At 31.6% G+C, this 7,259-nt stretch overlaps 1 long non-coding RNA gene across 2 annotated transcripts; it reads left to right on the forward strand.

Annotated features, from left to right (window-relative positions):
• The first annotated feature begins 1,245 nt into the window (after window positions 1-1,245).
• On the forward strand, window positions 1,246-5,607 carry LOC134724497 (uncharacterized). 2 transcript variants are annotated; one of them, XR_010108438.1, is made up of 4 exons: window positions 1,246-1,755; window positions 1,852-3,075; window positions 3,731-3,808; window positions 4,738-5,601. It is a non-coding gene; the product is annotated as an uncharacterized LOC134724497 (long non-coding RNA). The 2 variants fall into 2 exon arrangements; XR_010108437.1 differs by lacking the exon at window positions 1,246-1,755 and having other exon boundaries at window positions 1,812-3,075; window positions 4,738-5,607.
• Window positions 5,608-7,259: the final 1,652 nt, after the last annotated feature.

Raw genomic sequence — 7,259 nt, forward strand, 5'->3', positions numbered from 1 at the left:
TGCAAGTGAGTTATGGGATGGTTGTACTCAACAAGCAGCCGACAATTTAGAACATGTTCATTTAGAAGCAGGGAGGTTAGTAACTGGGTTGCCCGTGTTTACTAGTCGGGAAGCTATATATTTTGAACTGGCTGGCATTTGCTTGTGGACAGAAGAAAATCCAGAAAGCTTAATATGTTCTATTCCCTACATAATGGGACTGCCCTTGATTGTCGCTGTGGTTTAATGCCCCCGCTTGTTGGTTAAGTATCTAACTACAATTTGCGAAACAGTAATAATTATGTAGAACCCGGTTATAGACTAGACATAACGTACCAGAGGCGGATTTAGGGGGGGGGGGGGGCAGGGGGCCCGGGCCCCCCTCAGTTTTGGGAAAAAATTGGTTGCTTATATAGGGAATCACTGAAACGTAACTGGAGCGGGCCCCCTCTTAGGTCAGTCAGTGGGCCCCCACTTATGAAAATTTCTGGATCCGCCACTGTGCAGTTCTTTAAATTCAGATTTGCATCGTGTTAATATTAAACCAAGTCCCGCATGCAGCTGTGGCTACCCTGTTGAGGATAGTATACACTTTTTTTTGGAGTGCGCTTTGCACAACGAAGCAAGAGAAATACTGTTTTCAAAATTAGAAAGTTATACTATATCCATTGAGCTTAATTCTGTTTGCTGGTGACGGTGACCTTTCCTTTCAAAGACAAAGACATTTTTGAGTCCGTACAACCTTATATCAGAATGACACAAAGATTTAAAACAATCAATTAACATTCCAAATTTCTACTTTACAACCTTTCACTCCAGTCCAGTTGTTTTATTATTATTCCTTATTATATTGTATTTTTTTTCTTTTTATTTCTAATTTTTGTTTGAAGTATGTATTACATGCATTACTACTATGTTTTCCCCCCGCCATTATCTAATGTGCTACTTTTGCAAATAAAGTATGTTTAAATTAAACTGTAGTGTATTGATGTTCTAATGACACAGACAGACGCAAAAAAATAATAATAGAAAACTAAAAAAAATAACAGATTTTGGAAAAAAGGGTCGGTTAAATTTTTTTATGTCTTGTCCCCAAGTACCTATGCGCACTATTAAAGCAATAATTTGAGAAATATATATTAAGTGTTATACAAATGTGTGAATATTATGAGTCCAGGTAATTCGATCAACTTGATTTATGTATGAAAAATTATATTTATTATCTGGTCATGTCCCGCGGTTTTTTGTAATGTTGTTATATAATATAATAACAGTGTAAGTTAAGACCAAAAAGTAGACCAGGAAAATACTTTATTATCTGTACTAGTTAATTTCTGAAGATCATGTGTCTGTCATTTATTCTGTAATTCACATCCTTTAAACAATTATAACAGCGTGTATTATCTCAATCTATCAACTAGGATACATTATTTTATTTGGCTTAATAATATATTACTGGTATTTAGTGCGACCGTGCACCTTTCGGTTGCCTCGAGTGTTTTCTATATAGCAATCTTTAACTCGTCATGTTGCGGGATTTTCAAATTCGAAAAGAAGAAGAACAGCATGATTTTCGATTTGGTGACCGTATTACTTACAGATAATTATACATTACATAACCTTACACAATCAATTTACTTTTTATGATTATTCTGATATGCATGCCCCATATATGTTATTCCCAAAACCTTTAAAAAGGAGGAATCCGGGTCAGGCACAGGGGCTTGTTACCATTGCCGGGTTTACTATCCATACGAACCCCTAAAAAAACACAAGGTGTTTTTTTAGGGGTTCGTATGGATAGTAAACCCGGCAATGGCTTGTGTTTTTTTAGGGGTTCGTATGGATAGTAAACCCGGCAATGGTAACAAGCCCCTGTGGATAGTTGTCTCATTGGGCCAAAGGGACAAATGTCCACAAGAGACCAAAATGGCCAAATGTATGAGCATAGAAGGTCCGCAAATAGTCAAAAAATAACATATATAAGGACCTATGAGCTACAGTTCCACAGCTAAAAATGACTCAGACATTAACAGCTAAAGTCACCATACAGCCGTCAACAATGAGCAAAAGCCCATACCGCATAGTCAGCTATAACAGGCCTCGATAAGTACCGATTATCAGGTTATCTGCATGTTGATATCGTAAAATATCAGCTGCAAGACATCATATGAAGCTTTTTGACGAGTGAGCATAGCGAACGAGATCAAAAAGCATTCATATGATGTCAAGCAGCTGATATTTTCCAATATCAATATGCAGATAATCTGATAATCAATTTATCAGGCTATATTTGCGTGTTTCAGAAGTGTCTTCTTTGTTTCACCAGCACACACAAGATGACTTGATAAGTTCGGGTCAAAGTTATTAACGTCGGTTCAAACATTATGACGTCGCTGATATGTCCGGGTCAAAGTTAATAAGGCGGGGTCAATGTATTTGACGTCACAAAGACATGATACGAAATAATATTAAGAGCTGAACAGAGTGATATAGACAGTGGGACGACCGATAAGACATATGTAAAACAATTCAAACGAGAAAACTTAAGATATGTGCATTGTTCATCATGTTCATATTGTATATGAAGATTAATAAGATTAAAGTAAACAATGTGGTATGTTTCCAAAATAAAAGCTATCCACCAATGACCAACTGATGTCCATGCAATTACTAGCCATACAAATGATACATACATGTTGGTCACCATACTTCCTTCATTTATATTATGACTATTGAGTAAATTTTTCCAAACATGGCAAACCTGTACATGTACATGCTGTTTATATACATATTACTACAGTTCAATGACTCAAGTTTTAAATGCATAAGCTTAAGGTCATAACAGAATTTAAACTAACTATCATAATTGTATGAACATCATGATGAATATTTACATTCTCTCAAAGAGTTTTAATTTTACTTAGCTAATACAGAAGATGATGGATTCCCCAACAGAAATCTTGATGATCGAACGATTAAGGTGAAAAAATTGAAGAATTCCATCAATTGTTACAGAGAATCGATTTGCAAGCAGAAACAGGTGCTCAAAGATAAGGGAATACAACAGCCATCCATGAACCTTTACATGTAAAGGTATTATATTGTATATACACTGTATATATTGTCTACATTTTCTGAATTTATGATTTTTAAAAATCTTTCAAAAGATATAAATGTACATTGTCATGTCATGTCATTCAAATAGAGACGTGCACACTGCAATTGTCTTTGATAAAAGATAGAGTTACACATTACTTTTGAATGCCTTTTTAGTGTTATCAGCTTATATACTTGTTCAGTATTGTTAAAATCTATAAATGTACCTTATATGTACATGTATGTTGAAATGTCTGTCGGAATATATACATATACATGTAATCATAATGTTTCAAAAAGCCAAACATTGTAATTATTTTTTGGGGCCCATTATAGCCTTTTGTTAGGTGTGAGCCAAGGCTCCATGTTGAAGGCCGTACATGGACCTATAGTTGTTTAATTTTATAAATTGTTATTTGGATGGAGAGTTGTCTTATTGACACTCACACCACATCTGCCTATATCTATAATATATATATATATTGGGAATCCTCTACACCCTGTAAATTTCCTTTGCTTAGACTAAGTTTAACAAATATAATATGCAATGTTTATGATATATACTAGACTTGCTTGAAATTTTTTAAATTCAACTAATTATCTCCTGGCAATGCACATTAAGTTAGGGAATTTTTTATGTTTTATTTTGCAGTAAGTAGCTGTTCATGATGCTTATAGGCATATGCAATCTAGTCTGGGCATGTAAAACAGCAGCTGGTTCTATTTTGAAGTAAGCTATTAAGTGATCTATTGATTAAATATTACTTTATAGATCAAATTATAAATACATATTAAGGTTAAGTTAAAAGGGCAGTAATCCAATTTCAGATTTTTTGTTGTTGGTTATATTGTATACAGCTGATTGTACTATTTACAAATACTTCTCATATGTCAAAAGAAAACACAATTGCTGTACCTAATATTGTGATTTATATTGAAATTAATAAAGACAACAAAGAGTTATTCAAATAACAATCTCCCTAGGGGAAAAGGGAGTGTTACATAATTTTAGACCTCCATAGTGGCCCAAAGACACATCAAACACTCACCAAAATATAAGCCTGAACCCCTGAGGGGATCACACATCAAATGATAAAAGTTGTATATATTCTACACAATAAGAGCAAACAATGAAAGTAGGAGTTTTTAAATATAAACTGTCAGATACAAATCAATAAATGTTTTAATGTTGATGAATAAATCACAATGTGGTTAAATAGTTGTAATAAAATGTAATGTCAGCCAACAATAGTAGAAAGGTTTTATGTTTTATGATTCCTGCTTTTTTTTGTTCATCTTTATATCTGTTCTGGTCAGGATTGTTGTTGATGAAGTAAATGACCAATCAACTCAAAAATAGATACACATGTGCCTTATGTTATAATCTTTCTAATGATAGATTAATGGTTTTGACCCCAATTTCATGGTCCATAGAAAATACAAAATTTATCATGACTTCTAGCTATTCTTTTAATAGAGTTATGCTACAAGATATTTTTGGGTCACTCATTAGAATATTTTTTAAATGCAAATGTTTATGATTTGATTACAACTGCATTAAGATAAAATAATTGCATGCAGAAAATTATTTCTTTTGTCATATAGATATCAGTTAGTCAATTTGATAAAATTAAACATTTTTTAATTACTTTATTGCAGAATCTACAAAATAGAGCTAAGGTCCTTTAAGCCAAGAAACTGCTAGTGTCCGAAGAGGACAATTTAAGACAGGACATGAAAATTGATTTAATGTCAAGTTGGAACAGTGATTCTGTAAATAAACTCGCCTGATCACAAGACCTCGGATTTGACTGAATCCTACATGGATAGACCAAAGTCATTTACTAGACTGTAAATACTAGAGGCAGCTGAAAGCACAAGGCACAAAGCTGAGGTCCAAGTAAATCAGAGAGGCCTTGTCACAAGAAATGTACAGAACTTGCATGTTTTTTTTCCTTATGGGTATATGACAAAATATTGAGATATATGTCAATGAAAATTACTTTGAATTTAAAAAAGGGCCAATTCAATGGTACACTTTTGGAATTTGCAAGAACAAAAATACCTTCATGTTTACTTTTGAATTATAGTTGACAATCTTCACTTTAAGGGGAACCTCTGAAAATAAGTCCAATGGAGGGGTTTGGTTTATTGAATTCAATTATTTTTTAAAGAAAAACATGAAATATTGCTCTTTAATTTCAACATTTGCATTTTGCTACCTGTATTAAAATTATTTACAAGTGCAGCATATCCATGACATCAGATTATGTTATTGTGTTTGGTTAAGCTACATATTTCTTTTTACTTAAACTTTCTGTTGACTTTACTAGTTAATAAAATGCTGAATAATAATTTGAGTGTGGCTCATTCGAGTGTCTAGTATTTCCTGTCAATTTTTTTGATGATTTTACCATATTATTTATAATCCCTTGGTCAAAGGGAGATAACTTATTGTATTTTCACATTAAAATGCTGAAATATAATTTGAGTGTGGCTCATTCCAGTGTCTAGTATTTGCTGTCAATTTTTTGGATGATTTTACCATATAATTTATAATCGCTTGGTCAAAGGGAGATAACTTATTGTATTTTCACATTAAAATGCTGAATAATAATTTGAGTGGCTCATTCCAGTGTCTAGTATTTGCTGTCAATTTTTTGGATGATTTTACCATATTATTTATAATCGCTTGGTCAAAGGGAGATAACTTTTTGTATTTTCACATTAAATCATCTGCGAAGAGGATTATGTAAAATGTGAATTGTTGAAAACTAATTTTATGGTTCAATAAAATCAAAATAAGTTACTGCCATTCATTATAAATAAATTTCTATCAAAAATAAGGCTCAAAGAACTTTTTATATTACTAATATTAACAATAACAATGTACACACATGTTGAAGTGTTAATACACAACGTCAGAGTGGGTGTATCACCATAAAATATAAACATTGAAAATAAAACTGATACTTTTAACTAATCAGGAGACAGTTAATACACCAAATATATTTTTAAACCTATAAACTTATTATTTTCTTCAAATTTTAAGGTGTTTGCTATTTGTTATAACCCTATTGTTATGATTCTTAAACCATCTATACAAGTAAGCATGTTGATTTGTCACTTACCATTATTTTATTGATTAGTTTGAATTTGATGAGGTTCTTCGATGTAGAACTGGACTTATTTAAACAAAAAATGTTTTGTTTATTTGTTTGATAGTAAAATTGTATAAAAAACATTTGACATTTTATTTAATTTATCATCAAAACAACTATTTTGTCAGTATCTGAATAAAATTAATTTGTTAGATAATTTGTTTCTTTTATTTAAGTATATACAAAGGGAGATAATTCAAAATTGTTTTCATTATTCTGACCTGATGAGAAGTCATGAAAATAACTATGCCCAAGACAGGATGACAATAAGAAAATGCTGGAAATTGTTGTGTATGGTTATGCTTTGTCCAAAAGTTTTTGTTATCTCCTGTATTATTTATTGCTTCAATTGTCAAAATCCAAATCACACATAGAGATAGCCTTGTCCTATAGTTTATATCTGGTGTTTGTGTTTTTTGTATGTCTTAGATTCTAATCCTTCAAGTTCTTATACACATTCAGATGCAGTGCCATTCTTTACATAAAGGTAAAAGCATACTTACAAAGTGTTATTGAGCTTTGCAAATGAATAACAGTCTTCAATGTTACTGACAAATTATACGTTTGCACATTGCCATATGAAACCACAAATATTATTCTACTGTAAATATACAGATCAGTAATCCATGCCTTTTAAGTCTTATACTTTGTAAATATGGATCAGAAAAGTTGGAGGATCAATTTTATTTGTTCAGTAGCTACAAAGTTATAATCATTGACACTTCCTGTTTTTCCTAATATTCGTTATTTATTTAATTAGATATTTCTAAACCAGATATTTGGGTTAAAGTAAAAATAAATCCCCTACATCCCTTTTCCAAAAAAAAAAGCAGAGGGACAAATTCTTCTTTTTCTTAATTTTTCATTTACACTATTGTTTTGTAAGTACATCAGTTATACAGGATTATATTGACTTTAAATTGCATTAAACTTGATGGAAGTTCTAATTTAAATAAGTCATAAACAAGAAATTTATTTGAATTTACATGAAATTAAATTACATAATTATTCAAATTTAGT

Source organism: Mytilus trossulus, chromosome 7, assembly GCF_036588685.1.
Source record: "Mytilus trossulus isolate FHL-02 chromosome 7, PNRI_Mtr1.1.1.hap1, whole genome shotgun sequence".
Classification (NCBI taxonomy): Eukaryota; Metazoa; Mollusca; class Bivalvia; order Mytilida; family Mytilidae; genus Mytilus; species Mytilus trossulus.